General features: G+C 43.7%; 1 protein-coding gene across 5 annotated transcripts in view; it reads left to right on the top strand.

Moving 5' to 3' along the window:
* NEK6 (NIMA related kinase 6) overlaps window positions 1-23,408 on the top strand; it is a 345,606-nt gene that overhangs the window by 73,666 nt on the left and 248,532 nt on the right. For 2 of the 5 annotated variants that reach the window (XM_068249735.1, XM_068249733.1), the window contains exon 2: window positions 14,490-14,572. The exons of the other annotated variants lie outside the window; for them this stretch is intronic. The gene's annotated coding sequence lies outside the window, so the exon portion shown is untranslated. The remainder of the gene's footprint in view (window positions 1-14,489; window positions 14,573-23,408) is intronic. 5 annotated transcript variants of the gene reach the window in all.

The following is a 23,408-nucleotide window of genomic DNA, read 5'->3' as shown; positions in this document are numbered from 1 at the left end:
ACTCTAGTCAGACTTCAGTCACAGCACCTGATATCCAGGGCCGCGCCTGGGCGGGTGCTGCGGGTGCATTGCACCCAGGCGCCTGTCTCTGACAGGCGCCGCCTGGCCGCTCACCCCCTCTGGCCGCCGCTCCCCCCCCTCTGGCTACCGCTCCCTCCTCCCCTCTAGCACGTCAGACCTCAATCAGGCGGTGACCAATAGTGCGGGCGCTAGGACCTAGCACACCACACTGATATGCGGAAGTGACTGTCACTCACTACCTAAAGGGGCTCCCTATCACTCACTACCTAAAGGGGCTCCCTGTCACTCACTACCTAAAGGGGCTCCCTGTCACTCACTACCTAAAGGGGCCCTCTGTCACTCACTACCTAAAGGGGCTCCCTGTCACTCACTACCTAAAGGGGCTCCCTATCACTCACTACCTAAAGGGGCTCCCTGTCACTCACTACCTAAAGGGGCTCCCTGTCACTCACTACCTAAAGGGGCTCCCTGTCACTCACTACCTAAAGGGGCTCCCTGCCACTCACTACCTAAAGGGGCTCCCTGCCACTCACTACCTAAAGGGGGTCCAGGCTGGCTACATATACTGGGGACACAGGCTGTTTGTCATTATGTGCATTTACTGGTGAAAAGCTGTCCCTTATTGTGTGCATTTGCTGGTGAAAAGCTGTCTCTTATTATGTGCATTTTTCTGGTGAAAAGCGGTTTCTTATTATGTGCATTTACTGATGAAAAGCGTTCTCTTATGTGCATTTACTGATGAAAGGCTGTCTGTCATTACGTGCATTTACTGGTGAAACGCTGTCTCTTATGTGCATTTAGTGGGGAAATTTTGTCAGTAAATTTTTAGGTATTTGTCAGTAAAAAAAATAACGTGAAAGGTTGGCAACACTGGCAGGCTGCGCGGCGCAACGGGAAAGATACAGGCAGCCCACCTCACGCTTGGGCTTGGTGGGGGAGGAGACGACAGCGAGCGAGAGTAGGGTGGCCGCAGACAGCCATAAATACGCAGTGTGTGACTGCGTCACACTCGCAGAGCCTCTCAGCCTGAGTCAGTCCAGAGACTAGCAGACTCGCAGGCAGCCAAAGCCAGCCTGGAGCAAGCCCATGGAAGAGGGGTAGGAATGGGGTATCACATGCATGCGTAAAGAGGTGGAAGGTATGGGTGTGATTAGGCAGGACATGGGTGTGGTTATGTGGTTGGGCGTGGTTAATTTAACCACTCCCATAGGCGCCAGAGAAAATCTTGCACCCAGGTGCCAGGCACCCCAGGCTCACCCCTGCTGATATCCATGCTTGTTCAAGGTCTATGGCTAAAAGTATTAGGGCTCGTCTCCACTAGTGCGGCGTGCGTCTCGCAGATGCACACCGCACTGAGCCGGTGGGCGGGATCGCAGGCGAATCCCATGAGCCGTGCCATGCACGGCTATGGGATTTGCAGCCTCCGTGGCGAAATCTGCGGGGGGTTCCGGGCGAATCGCTCCCGCAAGCGATTCCGCCGCGGCGCCGTCATCCCCTATGGCAGAGTTTCCCCGTGCGAATGATGTGCGGGGAAACTCTGCAGAATCGCCGGCGAAACCGCCCTAGTGGAAACGGGCCCTATGGCAAGGTTCAGTGGGGAGTTGCATCGAGTTCCCTGTAGAACAGGAAAGCAACTCCCTCCACCCGCCACCATATAAGCACTAGCAGGAAATTCAGATGAGATCCAATGCAGGTTATTTGAATTGCAGTTTTGCTTATGGAGCTAAGGCATCTTGCACACTTGTGCACTGCGTGCAACGCAGCTGGTCATAGTAACGCAATGCAGTACTATGTGATTCTCCCCGATGCAATACAGATTCCGTTCATTTATAATAAATGAAATTGCACTGCTTTTGAGCAAAATTGCATGCAACCATGCCTTGCGTTACAACGTGTAAACGCAACACATTTTGTCTATCCACTTGTCCTTGCGGATTGTATACACTTCATTGCTGAAAGTGCGATCAGCAATGCACATGCACAAGCGGGAATGAAGGTCCCTAACAAGTACCAGGAAGCTGTGAGGTTGAAACAGGAAAAATTTCCTTGCTTTGCTGCGTAGTCTGGACAAGTGTTGAAATCACAGCACCTGCTGAAATGAATTTGAAGCTCTTCTAATAGCTGGAACTGCTCACACATACTAAAATACTAAGGAAAACAAAAGTTTGCTTTCTTAAAACAAAGAAATTTGCGATAATTCAGGTTGGAGTGGGCTTGAGATGTCTCCCAGTGCATCACTGCTGAATATATGCAAATTAACCATTGTTGCCCTTAGAAGCTAAACACACCTCCAGAACTGCTGGAATGGAATGATGTGTCAGCTGGTTAATTTGTACAGAGCCATAATAATCCAACATGCATACAGACTGTTTCGGATTGTTTGATCCTCATCAGTGCATGACATGGATTACTATGGCTCTATGGAGTAGGGCTTGTAACATCGAGAGGTACAGACTAACTAGCAAGCACATGGTGAACCAGAACTCATTGGAGTGTGTGAGGGGCTACAATGGTCCTAAAAACCCCCTTACTAAAAAAAACAAAAGTTTTCTTTCTTAAAACAGAAAGAATCGTTAATTTGCATATAGATAATAGGATAACAGAGGCGCCAATAGGATAAAAATCACTAAAAGAACTTAAAAACCCATCTTGGTAATAGAAGAGGCAGTGGTGGACTCACCCCCTCCAAGCAGAACACACGACTGTGGATTTTCAGTCAAAACAATTTTATTGGATACTCCAAATAAAGTGCAACGCGTTTCACGGGATACAAACCCGCTTCATCAGGCAATAACAGATAAGAGTAAACAGCATCTGCCAGTATCATCAACACTGAGCGCCTCTGTGTTGATGATACTGGCAGATGCTGTTTACTCCTATCTGTTATTGCCTGATGAAGCGGGTTTGTATCCCGTGAAACGCGTTGCACTTTATTTGGAGTATCCAATAAAATTGTTTTGACTGAAAATCCACAGTCGTGTGTTCTGCTTGGAGGGGGTGAGTCCACCACTGCCTCTTCTATTACCAAGATGGGTTTTTAAGTTCTTTTAGTGATTTTTATCCTATTGGCGCCTCTGTTATCCTATTATCTAAATCAAGTCCACCCTTGGTGGAGGGTTGTACCCTTCCTTCTTCAACTACAGAGAGCGACTTTTTAATCCTGAGTGGGGTCAGGACAATCTCCCCACCTGCTTTGACAGTGGTTGCCTACTTGGTAACCCTGGTTTGTGAGTATTAAATTAATATTATTACTCTATCAATTATACCTTACCAGTACATACTACACTATATTGGGCTCTTGGTGTTCTCTCTTTTTCTCGTTAATTTGCATATATTCAGCAGTGATGTACTGGGAGACATCTCAAGCTCACTCCAACCTGAATTATCGCAAATTCTTTCTGTTTTAAGAAAGCAAACTTTGGTTTTCCTTAGTATTTTAGTAAGGGGGCTTTTAGGACCATTGTAGCCCCTCACACACTCCAATGAGTTCTGGTTCACCATGAGCTTGCTGGTTAGTCTGTACCTTTCGGTGTTACAAGCCGTACTACATAGAACCATAGTAATCCACGCCATGCACTGATGAGGATCAAACAATCCGGAACAGTCTGTATGCATGTTGGATTATTATGGCTCTGTACAAATTAACAAGCTGACACATCATTGCATTCCAGCGGTTCTGGAGGTGTGTTTAGATTCTAAGGGCAACCATGGTTAATTTGCATATATTCAGCAGTGATGCACTGGGACACATCTCAAGCTCACTCTAACCTGAATTATCGCAAATTCTTTCTGTTTTAAGAAAGCAAACTTTTGTTCTGCTCACACACGTACACTTTTGAGCCCTGCTTTGCCTAGAGTCCCAGTTGATATGTTTTGCTTGCATGTTACAATATTGATGTGTGTGTTTAGAACTAATCTGCAGAGCTCTGCTTTTTAACCCTCATTACAGAGGAGTGATTAGCATGTCTGCTCTGGTAGCCGAGAAGAGACACAGACGGCACAGAGTACAGGACCATTTGTTACTGTTGTGGACTAATAGAATAAGTGGGTCTGTTACAGAGCTTCTTCCCTTAGGAAAACACATTGATATATGGTCCACTGCTGTAGATCGCAGCTGTCCAGCTTATAATAGTGATAGATGTAACCCTCCAATGTGTCTCGTGGTCCCTTTTCTCCTTTCCCAAGAGTCATAATTGATTTTTCTTTTGTGTGTGTGTATTCTGTGCACATCAACTGTTCATCAAACTATGGTAATCTCTTCTTCCCTGTTTTAGAAAAAGAAATGAAAGTTGTATCAATTATTTACCTTTTTATATGACACAATGAATATACTTATAATCATGATCAACCCAAGAGCTAGTCCTGTTAGGGCAGATTTAAAAATACCATACAATGTGAGCGCCCCATAGGCACTAATTTAGATATCGTTATATGTTGCCTAAAGCAGAAATTTGGGTGCCAAATAAATATAGTTTAGATCATTAAAGTTTTTGAGAATAGTTTTGAAACTTGCAGTGTTATAGTTTTTGTCATTTTGTTTGTATGCACAAATATTACGTTATCAAATAGGTTATCTTTTCTACATTTGTAAGGGTGTTCGTGCAAGTGGGTTTGTTAGGGTTAGGCACCACCGGGGGGGGGGGGGGGTGTCTTAGGGTTAGGCACCACCAGAGGAGGGTTCTGTGTTAGAGTAGGGTTAGGTTAAGCTGTATGTTTGAATTATGAAATGGTTTTTAAAGTGCTGTAAATATATTTTCGCTTTCATTTCACGTCTGTTTTAAAATGGTACTTATGGTTTACATGTTTTTGGTTTCAACCAGCGCCAAGTTTGCCATGATATTTATCGTTAATTACGATTTCGTCTTCCAACCGCATCGATTTTCCCTCATGCCTCTATTTCATGCACGCAAAAATAAGTAGTTGCATCCTTTTTATTGTTATGTAGTACTTATATAGCACCAACTTTTTACGCAGCGCTGTACAGATTATAATTTGTCTCGTCACTTAACTGTCCCTCAGAGGGGCTCAGAATCTAATCCCTACCACAGTCTTATGTCTATGTATGTATCGTGTAGTGCATGTATCATAGTCTAGGGTCAATTTTAGGGGGAAGCTAATGAACTTATCTGTATGTTTTTGGGATGTGGGATGAAACCGGAGTGCCCGGAGAAAACCCACAAAGACACGGGGAGAACATACAAACTCCTTGCAGATGTTGACCTGGCTGGGATTTGAACCGGGAGGCAAGAGCGCTAACCACTATGCCATCGTGCTGCAAAAACATTAAAACAGCAGACTGAATAATGAGATATCTGAGTTGCCACTGCTGAAGATCTTGTGCAGGTTTGAATAGCTGATCAGGGAATCCACTCATCTCCTGTTTATGGTGGTTTCATCATTTGACCTCCCCTGAGCAGTTAGTGGTCTGATAGGAAAGCCCTTTCTTAGTTGCTGGGCATAGTGCTGGCATCGCAAGCAAGATCGAACATGTTACATTTAGCATGAGGAACATCCTAAATAATAGTTACCGCCATAAGCCACAGTATAAATTGCAGCGCACAATGTGTAATTTGGGTACAATGTGGGCGTTAGAGGCACTGGCGTTTGGCTCGAGGTATGTACTGCGGCCAAAGTTAGACTACTGTCTAGCCGAACTCTAATTAGCAGGTAGCGGAGGTGACTTCTGGTAGCGTAGGTGGCGATGGCGGTGTTAGTTTTAGGCATAGGTAGGGGAGAGGTTGGTGTTAGGTTGGGGGGGGGGGGGCTTGTTAGAAGTTAGTGTGAGAATAGGAAAAAGATAAGGCAATAGTAAAATATTGTTAACATGACATGATAGTATATTGGGGTCTGTTTTGTAGAACCAGAAAAGTGGGGTAAACAAATGATGTAAGTACCCCTAAAGTGGCGCTCCACCGCAGTGCATTAAGATGGAAAAGTGGTGAACAGAGTTGACTTAGAAGTTGAGGACTTATTTATTCACACTACAAGAGTTTTTTAAATGAGAGATTTTAAAAGCTCTTGCTGGCCATACACATATAGATGCTTTAGGGCCCAGTTTCTCAACATGCGGTACGCGTACCCCAGGAGCAGAGGCGTATCTAGAGGGGTGCAGGCATGGCTCGTGCCATGGGCGCCACAGCACCCATGGGCGCCATGCCTGCTCCTGTACTGCACCACCATGCCTGCCCTTGTGCTGCGCCCCATGCCTCCTTATCACTTAGACCTTATATCGGATTAATTCTGTTATCCGAGGAACATGGCTACTTAACTTACATATGGCACACTTGGCTTAGTGTTAGCAAAGAGAACAGCAAGGGAATAAGAGAATAAGATAATATATTTCCAGAAAAGTACCTTCAGCAACATTCCAAGCCCAAAAAACACGGGCAACCATTACACATTTACGCGAGAAAGGATGCTGTTTTTAGAGAGGAAGAGGGCTCCGACCAGAGGAGGGTGCAATTTCAGTGCTTGCCATAGGCGCTATATTATCAAGATACGCCCCTGCCCAGGAGGTACTTCTGATGGTTCCAGGGGGTACTCAGGATTGATAAACTTGACTAAGTGTAACAAATGTAGAGTTTTAGAAAATTATAAATCTTATATAGAAACACCAAATTAGTATTTTTGTCTAATTAAAAGCAACAGTAAATGCTTGGAAATTGTTTAGAACCAATCATCATGTACTACGATTAAATATGTATTTGTTAAGGGGTACTTGTGATAATATTTACTATGCCAGGGGGTACTTGGTGAGTACAGGGTTTTATAAGGGGTACATACCAATAAAATGTTGAGAAACACTGCTTTAGGGGATTAAAAAAAAAAAAAATCACATCGCTCCAGTGTGAACACACACACATAGGATAACATTAGCAAGAGCTTCAAAAATCACGAAGTGCTCAGAAAATCTCTTGTAGTGTGAACAAGCCCTTAATAATGGTGGGGATTGGCTAAGCGCCTAAAAAGTTCTGTAATTTAAGCAGGGGGGGGAAAAAAAAAAAAAAAAAAAAAAGCACCTTTCTGGCAAATCATACAGTATATATAAAGTAGCGTTCAGCTTAAATGATCACCACTTCTGTAAATTATCAACAATTTACTTTAGCTGCCACTTTTGTCAATGATTGGAGCATTCACTATTGCCAACATTGGGTGGAAATCTATATGTGTATGGCCAGCTTCACCTTTTAGTATCGCCAGCTAACCTCTCAGTATGTTCTCGGGTTTAAAAAAAAATAAAAAAAAAAATGAACCTTTATCCAGTGAAAATGCACAACATGGATAGAAATGTGAAGGTCTTGCAGATTTTCTGTTGAGATTACCAGAGCTTATATGTAGCAACTAAGCTTTTACAGTATAGCCTGAATTATGGTTATAGTCACAGAAATTCTTTTTAATCATTTCATTCTTGGGGTCCCTTCTGATAAGATTTAGATGCAGTCTGGACTGGATTGATTATGGTGTGGCACTGGATTCAAAGGACAGCTGACCCATCATATCCTGCATATCATTATCGCAGGCCAGGCAGGAAGTGAGCCGAACAGACAGCCAAGGATTCAGGCCAGATTGGTGTCATGTTAGATGTCAGGAAGTAACACGGTCACATTGGACCACAACAAGACAAAGTTATCACTGCAGTTTTGGCATTGAGTGTCAATGTTTCTCGTGTCAGTGCAGAATCCGAGACTGAGCCCATCTGTGGATAGAGTAGCACAGGCCTGTCTGAGCAGAGATGTCTAGTAGGGAAACAGTTGAGAAAGTTTTACGGAAAGAAGAGCCAAGACAGATAATGCTTTCAAAATGTCTCCATAACTAGCACCTCAGTATATTTGCAAGATACTGTATATATTAATAAGTGTATTTAGAAATGTTTTCTCAGCAAAGAGCTGATTTGACTTTTTCTGTAAGATTACAAAATAGTATTTAACAATTTTTTGCCCAGTAGCTCAGTCTCCAGTGTTCACTGAGGACGGCGGAAGGCCGAAACTGGTCGGGACGGAACTGGAGACTGGGAAAAATTGACAGATCGTAAGATTATTGGATGTGTATTGGTATACACTATATGCTTGATATTACTAAAGGGTCCCTGTCAAAGGGACCCGCAAAGTAAGTTATTGTATATGTGCTATTCCTTTGGATTTTTGATTAAAATTTGATGTTTTTAAGGGCAGTGAGTGACCTGTTGATGGTTTTATCTTTGGTGATGGTCATTGTTTGAGAACATATCTGTACACTGTGGTGCTGCAGATATCTATTTGATCACCTAGCGCTGTGAATATTTACTTTGCATTCTTGACACCTATTGTGGATATGGTTATTCTGAGGGCCCATTTCCACTATCGCGAATTCGCATGCATTTTTTTCGCATGCGAATTCGCATAGCAATACAAGTCAATGGGACTGTTTCCACTTGTCAGGATTCCTTTGCGTTTTTCAGTGCAGAAAAAAATTGCATGGCAGAGCCATCAGAATTCGCATACCGCTATTCGAATCGCATACAATGTATTTAATAGGAAATTTGCATGCGAATTCGCATAGAAACAATGGAAAAATCACTGCAGCACTGCTCGTTTCCACTATCACGAATCCGCATGCGTCCAACGCATGCGGATTCGCACATGTAATGCAAGTGGATGGGCCTGTTTCCACTGTAGCGTTGTTGAGGTGCGTTTTTTTCAGCGGGGAAAAAAACGCACAAAAGAGCCGCAGAATTCGCCTGCGAGTGGAATGCATGCGAATCGCATGCAATGTATTTAATAGGGAAATCGCATGCGGTTTCCCCATACGTTTTTTGCCACGAATTTGCATGCAAATTCGCATAGGTACCAATGTAAATTCACACAGGCAGTGACATGGTTAAAATCGCATATACCCTCACCTATGCGAAATCGCGGCAAAAACTCATGGGGAATCGCATCCGCATGCGATTTCATCAGCGGTGGAATCCAGGCGATTCCGCACCGCAATAGTGGAAACAAGCCCTAAATTCGCATACATAGTCATCCATGCGAATTCGCATGAAAATTCGCATAGACCCGCATGCGAAATTCGCATCCGCATGCAAATTTTTAACGCGGCGATTCGCACCGCACAAGTGGAAATGGGCCCTGAGCAGCGGGTGAAAGATATACAGAGGATCTTTGGAATTGGAGCAGTGCCTGCATTTCATTTTAAACGTAACAATTTTTGTTGTTGTTGTAATAAATACACAGGATCACACTAGGACTTAATGAGAACCCGAAAAAAGTATGAAGTGAGAAGCATATGGGCCCATATGTAATTCACCTTTTCACCTAGGAGATAATTGTTCAACTCATTTTAAAAATAACTTTTCAGCCCTTTGCAATTCAAAAAGTACACAAAGAATTACTATAAAAATTGTAAGCATTTTTTTTTGCTTTCTGGCAGTTTAAAATGCATTTTGACAAGTTTTGAAAATATCACCTAGGAGAAATCTTAGGAGAAAAAGTTAATTGCATATGGGCCATGGTGTCTGCCATATTTATTTCTTTTTCAACAATACCAGCTGCCTGGCAGCGAGGGCTGAACGGTTCGGCGGTTTTAAACCGAAACCGTGATCCCTGCAAAGATGATCTAGGGATCATCAGTACCTGCGGTTTTTCCAGGCGCACACTGTGCTGGTCCGTGCAGCTCCGCCTACCGCCGCCATACGCTTGAAGATGCAGTGATTGGCAGAAGCTGTGCCTGCTTTGTACAGCTCCCCCTACCATTGCCGCCACACAAGTACATTGGTGAAGCTATGCTAAATGGGTCTCCCCCCCCCCCCCCCACCCTCATACGCGCGATGTGCCTTAGTTCTCGCCGCACATCATGACAGTGACATCAAACATAGTGTAGGCTCTGCTGCCGCCCTCATACATGCCCTGCAGCTCCACTGTCCACTCCGCACACAGTTTTGTGAACCCACCATGCCAGGCCAGCGACACCAGTCACCCTCATACACAGGACAGGGTCAGTCAGTCCACAATGTTCAGCCCCCTGCCAGCAACATCACAGACCATCCCCGCCTCCTTGCACTGTCTCCGTGTATGGTCATGCAATGAATGTCATCACCCTTGCCAGAAAGTGAAACTGTGTAAACAGTCACATCACTCGCATTTATTAAGATAAATGGTGGGACTGGAGGGGAGCGGAAGGAGGGGGGAACAAAGCTTGAATTGAAAACAAATCGTGAATTGAATGGAAATCGCGATTTCGGATAGCAATCTCTCAATTCAATTTCTTAAAATCGTTCAGTCCTACTGGCAGCCCTGTGGATCTCTTTGGCTGCAGTAGTGTGAATCACACACCTGAAACAAGAATGCAGCTACTCTACAGAGCACCTGTCTTGCATGCTTGTTCAGCGTCTGTGGCTTAAAGAATTAGTGGCAGAGGATTAGCAGGACAGCCATGCAATGAGCATTGTTTAAAATGAAACGAATGTCACCCTTCATATTCCTCTCACTTGAGGTGTGTCTTACATGTCACAGAATGTACCAAAAGACAAGTTGCTACTTTAAAAATATAGACAGCATAGACATCTGTACTGCCATTAGGAATTGCAGTAAAAGCCGAACCTACCCCCCTACCACCACCTGACCACCTTACCACCTTACCACCTATGCTCTTATCTTGGGGTACTGAATGAAACATTAACTTTAATGCTCAGATGGTGGTAGAGCATTCTGGGTTTTCTAACAAGAAAGCAGAGGACATGCATGAAAGCATGCATTCGTTATGTAGATGAGTAAACTTAGTGGTTCTGTAATGGTTCACTTTGCTACAAAGTGGGTGAACCTACCCTGTGTAATACAGTTATGATCTATGAGCTATATCATTCTTCCTTTAGAATCTATTTCAGTACAGTAGTATTATGAACCTGGGCAAAGCTCCAAGTTTTCTCTGGAGCTCGATACCTGTTGATTGACATTGTTAAATATGAATAATTCATGTTTATTATTATATTTATGCCCGACAGTTAAACATAGTACTGAATATGTATATGCACACAAGTCCAACGAAGGCAGATAGAGCCGCAATTGTATCAGGAGAGCAAATAATCTATTGCAGGACTGCACAGATACACAAAAGGCACAAACAGCTAGATGCACAAGCTGGCACGTTTTGGACCTAAAAAGGTCCAAATCATAGCTATACACACCCACATATAGTCATATGAAAAACGTATGGGAACCCCTCTTATGTTTTCTGTTTTTTGTTTGTCATTGGCTGAGCTTTCAAAGTACCAAACTCCTTTTAATATAGGTCATGACGTAAAGAAATAGTACCATATTTCTGCAGTGAAATTTCATTGGATTAACAGAAAATACCATGCACTATGCATCATAAAATTAGATGGCTGCATACATTTGGACACTCCAACAAAAATATGAAATCAGTACTTTGGGCACCCCAATAAAAGTATGAAATCAACTTAGTTTAGCCGCCTTTTGCAAATATTCATCTTCCTACAGCCTTTGATGTCTGGATTCAGGATGGAGGTATTTTTGACCATATTTCCATCCAAAATATCTCCATTGCAGTTAAATGTGATGGCTGCCAAGCATGGATAGCCTGCTTCAAATCATCCCATAGAATGTTGATGATATTCAAGTCAGGGGACTATGAAGGCCATTCCAGAACTCTCCCTCTACAAAGTACCTTTGTAGAATTTGACCTGTGTTTTGGGTCTTTGTCTTAGTGGAATATCCAACGCCTGCACTAACAACGATGCTTCAACATTAACCTTCAGAATTTGTTGATATTGGGTTGAATTAATCAGAGGGCCCCAGTTCCTGAACTAGCCACACAGCTCAACAGCATGGTGGAACCCCGACCAAAATTTCATAGTAGGTAGCAGGTGTTTTTCTTGGAATGTGGTGTCCTTCAGCACTTTTTGTTGCTGTCCAAAGAACTTTGTTCTAAAAATGTGTCTGGCTTGTCTAAGGGCTGGAACCCACAGGAGCGCTTTTGGCAGCGTTTTGGCAGCACTGCGATACGCTAGCAGTTTGCCAAAACGCTGGGCTAATGTTAATGGATGGGGCAACTTCCACAGGAGCGTTTGCGTTTCCCAGAAACGCAAACGCAGGACCTGCAGCATTTTGGGAGCGTTAGCGCTTCAATGTAAAGTATTGAAACGCTAGCAGAAATGCTCAGCAAAACCTAAACTGAGCGGTTTTGCTAGCGTTTTGCGGTTCAGCACACTGTAACAAAATTAAAAATAATTCACAGGACCAATCAGGATAAAAACGCAAAACGCTAGGCACCCGCTGGGGAAAAAAAATACAATGTTGCAAAACACGACCAAAAACGCGCATGAATCAGCTTGCAAACCGCTCAGACAAAACGCTAGCGGTTGCGTTTTGCGTTTGCGGTTTTCAGTGGGTTCCAGGCCTAAATGAGCTTTTGCATACAACAAACAACTCTGTGGTGTTATTGCTAGGGCTTCTTTCTCACACCCGACTAAAGCTGAGTACACACGTACGATAACGATCGTTCAAAAACGAACGATAACGACAATTGGACCGATAATCGTGCGCTCCAAATTTTCCAACGATCGTTTTTTGGGACGATAACGACCGTTATCGTTCAATCCGACCGATCCAACCCGGCGGATTTTTTCGAAAGATAATCGTTCAATCGTTGCAGTGTGTACAAAGATCGTCTGATAACGCATGTTCTTATTGCCTGTCATAACGTCACTTCCGTTTGCGCACGCATTTTTTAATCGTTCGTCGTTCAGTACTTTATACTTATATCGTTCACGTGTGTACACAATCGTTCATTACGAACCATCTTTTCCGTCTAATTTGAATATCGTGTAAACGTCACGAATCGTTCGTAACGAACGATCTTTATCGGACGTGTATACGAACCTTTAGTCAGATGTGTGCAAATTGCACTTAATTGTAGAAGGGGGTACAGGTGCTGCAAGAGGTTATTTTAGGTCTTTGGAGGTGATCTATGGATTGTATGTAACCTCCTACAGTTGGCTGATGGTGTAATGGTTAAGGGATCTGCCTCTGACACAGGAGACCAGGGTTCGAATCTCGGCTCTGCCTGCTCAGTAAGCCAGCACTAATTCAGTAGGAGACCTTTGGCAAGTCTCCCTTACACTGCTACTGCCAATAGAGCGCGCCCTAGTGGCTGCTGCTCTGCTCTGGCGCTTTGAGTCCGCAAGGAGAAAAGCGCAATATAAATGTTATTTGTCTTGTCTTATTTGTCTACACATATGCCACTCCTATATTTTACTTGGCTTGCTAGACCAGAGTTCAACAGCAACTGTGCCTGTGGCCTTCCATTACCTAAAAACATTCCAGACAGTTGACACTTATAACTTAAACCATTGAGATAGGTTTTTGTAGCCTTTCCCTAAACTGTGATAATGGACAATCTTTGTTTCCTGATTTTTGGAGGGTTGCTTTGAGGATCACTGCAGTCACTCAGAGGAGAGTCAAAAAGAAGCACGACTTTCAATTGGCTACCTTGCAAACCTATACTGCAGGACGATAACAGCCAGCTTGATTCAATATCCCTTGTGTGTACAAAGAATGATCACATGACCACTGAGCTTCCCTTCCATGCCATTCCCCTGCCAAAGAATACAATATTAGGCCTGGAACCCACTGAAAACCGCAAACGCAAAACGCAACCGCTAGCGTTTTGTCTGAGCGGTTTGCAAGCGGATTCATGCGCGTTTTTGGTCGTGTTTTGCAACATTGTATTTTTTTCCCCAGCGGGTGCCTAGCGTTTTGCGTTTTGCGTTTTTATCCTGATTGGTCCTGTGAATTATTTTTCATTTTGTTACAGTGTGCTGAACCGCAAAACGCTAGCAAAACCGCTCAGTTTAGGTTTTGCTGAGCGTTTCCGCTAGCGGTTCAATACTTTACATTGAAGCGCTAACGCTCCCAAAATGCTGCATGTCCTGCGTTTGCGTTTCTGAGAAACGCAAATGCTCCTGTGGAAGTTGCCCCATCCATTAACATTAGCCCAGCGTTTTGGCAAACTGCTAGCGTATCGCAGTGCTGCCAAAACGCTGCCAAAAGCGCTCCTGTGGGTTCCAGCCCTTAGGGTGGGGGGGTCATTAGCCTGGGATGCAATGCTTTTACCATAGTGTCAGAGAAGGCTGTTGAAAAGTTGAACACAACAATCACATTATCACTGGTTGCACACAAGTAAAGGTTAAACTCTCTCAGCTTGAATCACCCTGTAGCACATGGATGGGGTTATACCCTGTAGCACATGGATGAGGTTATCTAAGTTTTCCTCACAGGAACAGCCTCTGTAATAATTGCTATTTGTGCTCTGATATGTTCTTACTTTTTCTTGCATGAACATTAATTGAAAAATTGTAAATGCATAGGGTATAGCACAATATTTTCTGTACTCTTTTGTAAATTTAAGTACAGCATTAACAAAATATATTACCAGAAGAAAAGCTTTTAAAGGTCTCTCATTTTTTACTGCAGTGAATCCACAGCAATCCAACAGGTGTACAGGCACGATTGTGATGTGTTGGCAATTTACGAGAGGGCAAAGAAAAAAAAAACAGGTGGGAAAATATTTTTCATTGAAATCGCTGAAAAATTGCATAGCAGAGGCCAATCGCATGAAAAATGCAGCAGACAGGACAATTGTGAAAGTCGCAAATGCAGTGCACTAATGGAAACATCCACATGTGGTTTAAATTAGCTTACAGTGTACGTAGTGTTCTATGATCATAATTAGATCTCAAAATGCACTCAGTGGAAAATAGCCCTAAGCAGTGAAATCCTTATTTCACTCATTGTTAGTACCGGTAAATTGTTAGTAAAGTTAAATAGGGGCCCATACTATTTCTCACACAATTTTTTATATTTCATGTAGACATTCTAGATAAATTCCTTTTGGAAAAGTCAATCACATGACCCAGAGATCTGTGTACAATGTATAGAGCTGTCAGCAGAATGGGAATCTCTCTCTCTGCACAGAGCTATCAACAATAACAATAACATTTGTAAAGCGCTTTTCTCCCATAGGACTCAAAGCGCATAGCTGTGTCTCAGATTAATACAGGGTTGCAGGCTGGGTTGTGTTACAGAGGAGATAGTCAGATGTTCATGAATGCCAGACTGAAGAGGTAGGTTTTCAGTTTAGACTTAAATGCTTCCAGGGATGGAGCTGTCCTAATTGGGTGTGGCAGGGAGTTCCAAAGTGTAGGGGCAGCATGACAAAAGGCTCTGTCTCCAAAGGTTTTGAGGTGGACTCTGGGGGTGACCAAGGTGTTACATCCTTTTGATCTAAGATTGTGGGGGGTGTGATGCAGTTGCAACAAGTCCTTCAGGTATCCAAGGCCCAGATTGTGCAAGGATTTGAATGTCAGTAAGCCAATCTTAAACAGAATTCTCCATTTTATCGGTAGCCAGTGGAGTGAGCACAGGGTTGGTGTTATGTGGCAATGGCGGGGTTGGCTCGTTAACAGCCTTGCGGCGGCATTCTGTACTAATTGCAGGCGGCGTAAGTCTTTCTTATGCAGGCCTGTGTAGAGGACGTTGCAGTAGTCTAACCTTGATGTGACGAAGGCATGAACTAGGGTTGGAAGATCCTCTGAAGGAATTAGGTGTGTAATCCTTGCAATATTCCTTAGGTGAAAGAAGGAATGTTTCACAACAGCTGAGATTTGATTCCTGAAGCTTAGTTTCCCATCAATCAGTACTCCCAGGCTGCGCACACAGTCTGAGTTGTTCAGGTCTGAGCTCCCTATCCTTAGCGGTGTTGGTTGAGACTGGGACTGCTTTGCTGTTGAGCCCTGGCCCTCGATAACAAGAACCTCAGTTTTGTCAGCATTAAGTTTTAGCCAATTATTATTCATCCACTCCTGAAGCTCAGCTAAGCATGCGTTTATTTGTGGAGTAGGGTCTGTGACGTCAGGTTTGAATGACAAATATTGCTGGGTGTCATCAGCATAGCAATGATAGGTCAGGCCATGTTTTTGTATGATTTCTCCAAGTGGCAGCATGTATATGGTGAAAAGTGAAGGGGATAATATTGCGCCCTGAGGTACACCGTATTTTAGTGGTGCAGGGTTGGAGAGGAAGGGCCCTAAGGCTACCCTTTGTGTTCTGCCAGCCAGGAAGGAGTTGAACCACCGGAGAACAATGCCATCTATGCCACAGTACTCTTGTAGCCTGTTGAGCAAGATTTCATGATCGACTGTGTCAAAAGCCGCTGAGAGGTCGAGCAAAATCAGGATGGAACATTGACCCTTGTCTCTTGCAATGAGCAGATCATTGCAAATCTGGGTGAGGGCTGTTTCACAGCTGTGATATTTCCTGAAGCCAGATTGAAGAGGGTCAAGGATGTTGTTTCTGGAGAGCCTGGCTTCAAGTTGGAGGTAGACAGCCTTTTCAATAACTTTTCCCAGAAAGGGGAGGTTTGAGACAGGTCTGTAGCTGTTTAGAGCATCTGGGTCTAAGGATGGTTTTTTGAGTAGAGGCCTGACGATTGCTTCTTTCAGAGTAGAGGGAAATCACCCTTCTTGTAAGGAGCCGTTGACTATTTTGTGGAATGCCGGTGTAAATAGTTCAGGGCATTTCAACATGAACTTAGTGGGGCCAGGGTCCAGATCGCAGGTAGTCTGACGAAGGTTTGAGTGGATATCCAAGATGTCTTTTTCAGTGATTACCTTAAAATCAGACCATGGTGGTAGGCTATTTTTGCACCCGTTATATGGCTCTGCATGGGTTTCTGGGGCTGTGAATTGAATGGCAGATCGTATGGATCACATGAAACCACCTGCCTGCTCCTCCTGCTGTACACCTCCTGTGTATGATGGTGAGATGGGGAAGAGTTTGGTCACAACACAGATGGCTGCTCAGTCTGACAGCCCATACACACAATCAATGTAGCCCAACAGCGATCAAGACCTATGCAAATGATATACTAGTATTAAGCCGTTTAAAAAACGGGCGGTAGGGCTCTGCCGCCACCCCTCCCCCTTCCCCTCCCGTGGCAGCCGCGCTCCCGCATGGCCAAGCTCCTGTGCGGGTGCACACACGGCCTACACCTGTAACCCTGCTGTCACAAGTCTGCCCACGTGCCATGCATGCAAGCTACTCTGAATGCACGGACACAAGGACACACAGGAGGATGTAGGGACACAGTGGTTATATTATAGGATTCCACACAATAGACATGAAAACGCAGAGAAAAAAAAAGCCGCAGAAAATCATATGGCAGGAAACTCATTGTTTTCTGCACAGACAAGTGTACTCCCAGCCTTAGTATTGAATACATGTAAAATAGGTGCCCATAAAAAAAAGTGTGCCGGATTCAGCCAATCAGTGAGCTGATGCACAACAGCAGCGGCTTTGTCCTGCAGATCAGAGAGTACTGTGCCAGCAGGGATGCGCTAATGCGTCCTGTGCAAAGGATCAGGCAGCATTAAAACTACACTATATCAGGCTTAGGCAGCCACGAGTGCAATGTTGTTTTAACTAAACGCTGTCCCAAAATGGTTAAAGTACCATTGTGTGTCCCCTTTCTCTGTGTTGATAGCTGCCTCGGTACATTTTAGCTCACTCAGATGATTTTATCACAGACTGCAGCAATTCTAATGCTTCATACACACTTGAGATAAAAGTCTTTGGAAAATGCAAGATCACAGACCAATTTTACCCCCTTCCATGTAGTATGAGAGCCATACTCTACAGTGTATTCTGTGGAGCTGCACTCCCAATCAGATAAAATCTTTGCAAGATGCTGCACACACAGATGCTGCACACACTCAAAAGATCATTATCTGCAAAAGATCTTTTCCTGCAAAAATCCATTCCTACAAAATAGTCTATGAGATCTGCAGATCCTCATTGTGGGCTGGTGCACACCGAGCGGCTTTTTCAGCGTGGATCCGCTTGGTCAATGTATCTCAATGGGGTGGTACACACCAGAGCGGGAGGCGTTTTGCAGAAACGAATCGTCCCGGGGTGAGGCATTTTTTGGATTTCGGATGCGTTTCTGCCTCAATGTTAAGTATAGGAAAAAACGCAAACCGCTCTGAAAAACGCCTGTTCAGAGCGGTTTGCCAGGCGGTTTTGTTACAGTAGCTGTACAGTAACAGCTTTACTGTAACAATATATGAAATCTACTACACCAAAACCGCTATACAAAACCACAAAACGCTAGCTGAAACGCTACAGAAAAATAAGAAAAAGCGTTTCAAAATCTGCTAGCATTTTGCGGATCTGCTAGCGGTTTTTGGTGTGCACCAGGCCACACACATGGTTTAACAGACTTCATCTGCATATCTGGCAATCATCTGCAGATCTGAAAATCCATCCTGGTGGATCTGATCTGCAGATGATTGTCTGTTAAACCAGGTGTGTGGGCTGGTGCACACCAAAACCCGCTAGCAGATCCGCAAAATGCTAGCAGATTTTTAAACGCTTTTTTTTATTTTTCTATGGCGTTTTGCTAGCGTTTTGCGGATTGCTGCTGCGGTTTTCAGTATAGTAGATTTCATATATTGTTACAGTAAAGCTGTTACTGAACAGCTTCTGTAACAAAACCGCCTGCAAAACCGCTCTGAACAGGCGTTTTTCAGAGCGGTTTGCGTTTTTCCTATACTTAACATTGAGGCAGAAACGCATCCGAAATCCAAAAAATGCCTCACCCAGGCATTTTTCGTTTCTGCAAAACGCCTGCCGCTCTGGGGTGCACCACCCCATTGAGATACATTGACCAAGCAGATCCGCAGCCGCAAGCGGATCTGAAAACGCCCAAAAAGCCGCTCGGTGTGCACCAGCCCTAAATGAGGATCTGCAGATCTCATAGACTATGAATGCATTTTGCAGGATTGGATTTTTTGCAGGAACAGATCTTTTGCAGATAATGATCTTTTGAGTGTGTACGGGCATCTTTGTGTGCAGCATCTTGCAAAGATTTTATCTGATGGGGAGTGCAGCTCCATAGAATACACTGTGTAGAGTATGGCTCTCATACTACATGGAAGGGGATAAAATTGGTCTGTGATCTTGCATTTTCCAAAGACTTTTATCTCAAGTGTGTATGAAGCATAAGAATCCTACCTATTTCCTCCTGTTAGTAGGAATCTGTTCAAGAAATTGGTTCTGCACCAATTTCTAGAAACCTTCTGAGGCCTGGAACACACTAGAAAGCGCAAAACGCTACCGCTAGCGATTTGTGATAGCGTTTTGCAAGCTATTTTGGGAGCGATTTCCCTGCTCCTATACAATTCATTAGAATGGAATCGCTCCAAAAATGCTGCATGTCCTGTGATTGCGATTTCCTTGATCGCAATCACTCTAGTGGAATCTGTCCCATCCATTTACATTGGCAAAGCGTTTAGGGAAATCGGTAGCGATTGAAAGCGCTCCCTAAACACTCTAGTGGGTTCCAGGCCTGAGATCTTCTATAGACATTATTGTTAAAGTGCATGTGCAAAATCCAGTAGTTTTAATATTTATCCACACATAGCAATATGTACAATGTATGCTGGACATAAACACAAAATAGACTGAGGACCCTTTTCCACAAGCAGTTGATAGGCTGGGAAAAGCCTCTCAAAGGCCTCTTTTCCACAGACCATTGAACTGTGTGCTCAGCAAGCAGTTACCAAGGTAGCAGTGAGCAGTTACCAGGCAGCAACAATCAGTTTCCAGGCAGCAGGCAGTTGTGAGAGTTTGAGATGCATTTCACTGGCTATCAACTGTCCGTGGAAAGGAGGCCAAACTCACAACAGCTCACTGTTGCCTGGTAACTGCTTGCTGAGCACACAGCTCAACTGCCTGTGGAAATGGGCTCTTACAAATGGCCTCTGAGACTGAACCTGTTTGTATATAGGAGACTGACTGTAGTTCCAAGATAGAAAGCAAAAAACTTGTCGTGCTCAGACATGCAAGTTTTTGTGCTCCAAAAACATTCACCATACACTGCAGCGTCACTCTTCCTGTTGGATTCAGGGACGGATCTGGGGGGGGGGGGGGGGGGGGGTCAAGCGGGTATCTTGCCCCAGGTGCAGTTTGTTGAAGGCGGCAAAATGAATGGCAGTTTAGGCGCCAAAACCTGACCTTTAGGCGCCAAATCCTGACCTTGCCCCAGGCGCAACTTGGTCTTGATCCGTCCCTGGTTGGATTGTAAGTTAATGCTGACCACAAGTCAATACATTTTATTAAAATTGTTTTATGCCATTGAGTTTAAGACCTCTTTTCCACGGGCAGTTGAACTGTGTGCTCAGCAAGCAGTTACCCGGCAGCAGCTAGCAGTTGTGAGCGTTTGAGAGGCATTTCACTGCCTATCAACTGCCCGTGGAAAAGAGGCCTAAGGTCTTGTACAACGATCATTACGCAAATAGCATAAAGCATGTTGGACAAGCAACGTACATGTTATATTAATAACACGATATGTACTATTTGTGCAAAACCCGCTACATAAATGTTACCATGGACATAAGTCTTCCCAATGTTGTTAATTGAGAAAGGTTGTGAAAAGCCGAAAGATGCACACTCCTGTCCTGCTGTGACATCACTTTCGCGGCCACAGCGAAGCAGACCAGACAAGCTGTGCAGTATGTCCGTGTTTGGAACCACTGAAGATAACTGGACTGAGTGTAGGAGAGTTGCAAGTGACATAGGGGAACAGGAGGCACGGTATTTGCTTTTACACCCCTACCCACTGTACCTTTACTTTTTACCAAGTTTTTCGGCTCTGTTATCCTTTAGGCCTCTTTCACAGTAGGAAGTTGCGTTTTGATGAGACGTTAAAGTCGCAACACAAATTACAACTCAATGCCCCAAAAAAGTCGCAACGCAACTTAATGCCCCGTTACAGTCGCAGTAGAGCATACAGGCAATGAAAAGTATGTTTCCAAGTCATTACTAAGCATGTGCAAACAGTCTAACACAGCTAATAACATGTATAACGCACTGCATGTAGTACTTTCACTTAACATGCAGCGTTAGTTACCAACGCAACGTGTGCACTGTGAATGGGGCATTGATTTTTCATTGCAGTAAGTCATTCTGCGTTAAATGTTGTTTTAACGTGCGACTTTAACGTCGCACTATGAAAGATGCCTCAAAGTGCATACCAATAGGTGCAATGATCATGGGGTCACCAGTTTCTAAAAACAGTTCATAGTTTCAGAATACCAGAAGGAACCACAAGTGTATAAAAGATTTTATCACTTCTGTGATGTTACAGAAAATAGAGAAACTGAGAAAGCCCACAACTATTTCTGTCTTTGTTCAGTCAACTCTGTGCGAGTAACTGGCCTCTAAATCAATTAATGAGTTAACTCTTCTATTTCAGGCATCCAGCATTTGTGTGATTGTGGGGAATTCAGAAACCTCTACCAGTAATTCATGAATTAATTTCACAACCATACCCGTGGTTAGACTGGTATTCTGCGTTTCCTCCCGAGTCAGACACTCATGTTACTTTATAGGTTGTGAAAATATTCTTAACTGTTTTATTAAGTAGGACAGATGTTATGTTAATTATATACAAGACATTTCGCTGAGTTTGGAGCTTAGTGTGTCTGGTGACATCTTGGTGCTGCCCCAGTACAGCTGCCTATCACATATGGGTGAGTGATAGTTGCTTAACCTACAGTACTATACAGAGTATTTCATTGTGCATAATACAGTAAATGTGAACAGATGTCCAGATTTGACATGTTGGAATTGAGTCATGAAACCTCAGAGCAGTCTTGATATCTTTATACGCTACTTTAAATTCCTTTGTTTTTTTCTTTGCTGTGCCTTATTCTGGTAGACCCTCGCAGAATAAAAGAATTTAGAAGGCATTTCGCCATTCCTGAACAATTCTGGGGAGATATTCACTTCTTGACAAAAAAACCTGAATCTCAGGCCAGATGAGAAAAATAATGCATAAACCACCACACTTTGGGCTCTATTCACACGTTACCACATGCGGTAACCAAAGGACAGAAAAACACCAGCTGTATTAAGACCATGTTCACATTCATAGTTTTCCTCCTAAAATTACGGTTTGCAGAAAAAAAAAAAAGCTAAAAGTGCAGTTGCATGTCGGTAAGTCTCATTTTAGACTTAAATTCCGCAAATGAAATTCATAATAAAAAAGTGCATTATTTAATCCTTAATTACCGATTTTTTTTTTCACCTGTAAGTACCTGGTGATATTTTTCTCCTCACATCAAATTACATTTAAAATGTTAGAGCCTTTTAGGGTTCAAACCCACTAGAGCGATTTTGTGAGCGTTTAGGGAGCGATTCAAAACACTAGCGATTTCCCTAAACGCTCAGCTAATGTTAGGCCTCTTTTCCACGGACTGTTGATAGGCAGTGAAATGCCTCTCAAACTCTCACAACTGCTCACTTCTGCCTGGTAACTGCTTGTTGCTGCCTGGTAACTGCTTGCTGAGCACACACACAAAAAATGAAAATTGAAAGGGCCAATCAGAGTTAAAACCGCTAATCGCTACACAACTGGTGGCAAAATGCTTACACTTTTTAAAATCACTACCGAAATTTAAAGAAGCCGCTCATGAAATCGCTTACAAAACGCTTGTACACTGTCTTTGCTGGACTGGAAAATGTTTTCTCTATTAACATCTGCATGCTTACCGACCTTTACTTGCACTAATCAAAATGTTTGTGAATGTGGTTAACCCCCCCCCCCCCCCCCTTAAAATTTTGTTTTACCACGTGTATTGTGAATAGAGCCCTTTTTGGACTTTTTTAGGCCTCCTTTCCACGAACTGTTGATAGGCAGTGAAATGCCTCTCAGGGCTCGTTTCCACTATTGCGTTGCGAAATCGCTGCGGCAAAATTCGCATGCAGATGCGAATTTTGCATGCGTGTGCATGCGAATTTTCATGCGAATTCGCACGGATGATGATGCATGCGAATTTAACCATGACAATGCCAGTGTGCTTTTCCATTGATTTCATGCGAATTCGCATGCAAATTCGCATGAAAATTCGCATACCAAAACAGCATGCGAATTTCCTATTAAATACATTAGCGGCGATTCGCATGCGTTCCACTCTCAGGCGAATTCGTTGGCTCTTTTGTGCGTTTTTTCACCGCTGAAAAAAACGCACCTCAACAACGCTACAGTGGAAACAGGCCCATTCACTTGCATTACATGTGCGAATCTGCATGCGTTGGACGCATGCAGATTCGCGATAGTGGAAACGAGCCCTGAAACTCTCTCAACTGCTCACTTCTGCCTGGTAATTGCTTCTTGCTGCATGATAACTGCTTACTTCTGCCTGGTAACTGCTTGCTGAGCACACAGCTCAACAGTTCATGGAAAGGAGACCTTATTTAGATGTCTGAAGAGTATATGTTTCAAGTTCAACTGTGTAAACGCACTAGATTTGTTGGTTGTAGAGATTATTCACA

Source organism: Hyperolius riggenbachi, chromosome 8, assembly GCF_040937935.1.
Source record: "Hyperolius riggenbachi isolate aHypRig1 chromosome 8, aHypRig1.pri, whole genome shotgun sequence".
Lineage (NCBI taxonomy): Eukaryota > Metazoa > Chordata > Amphibia > Anura > Hyperoliidae > Hyperolius > Hyperolius riggenbachi.
The sequence above is the reverse complement of the archived record's forward strand: the minus strand, read 5'-3'. Positions and strand labels throughout refer to the sequence as shown.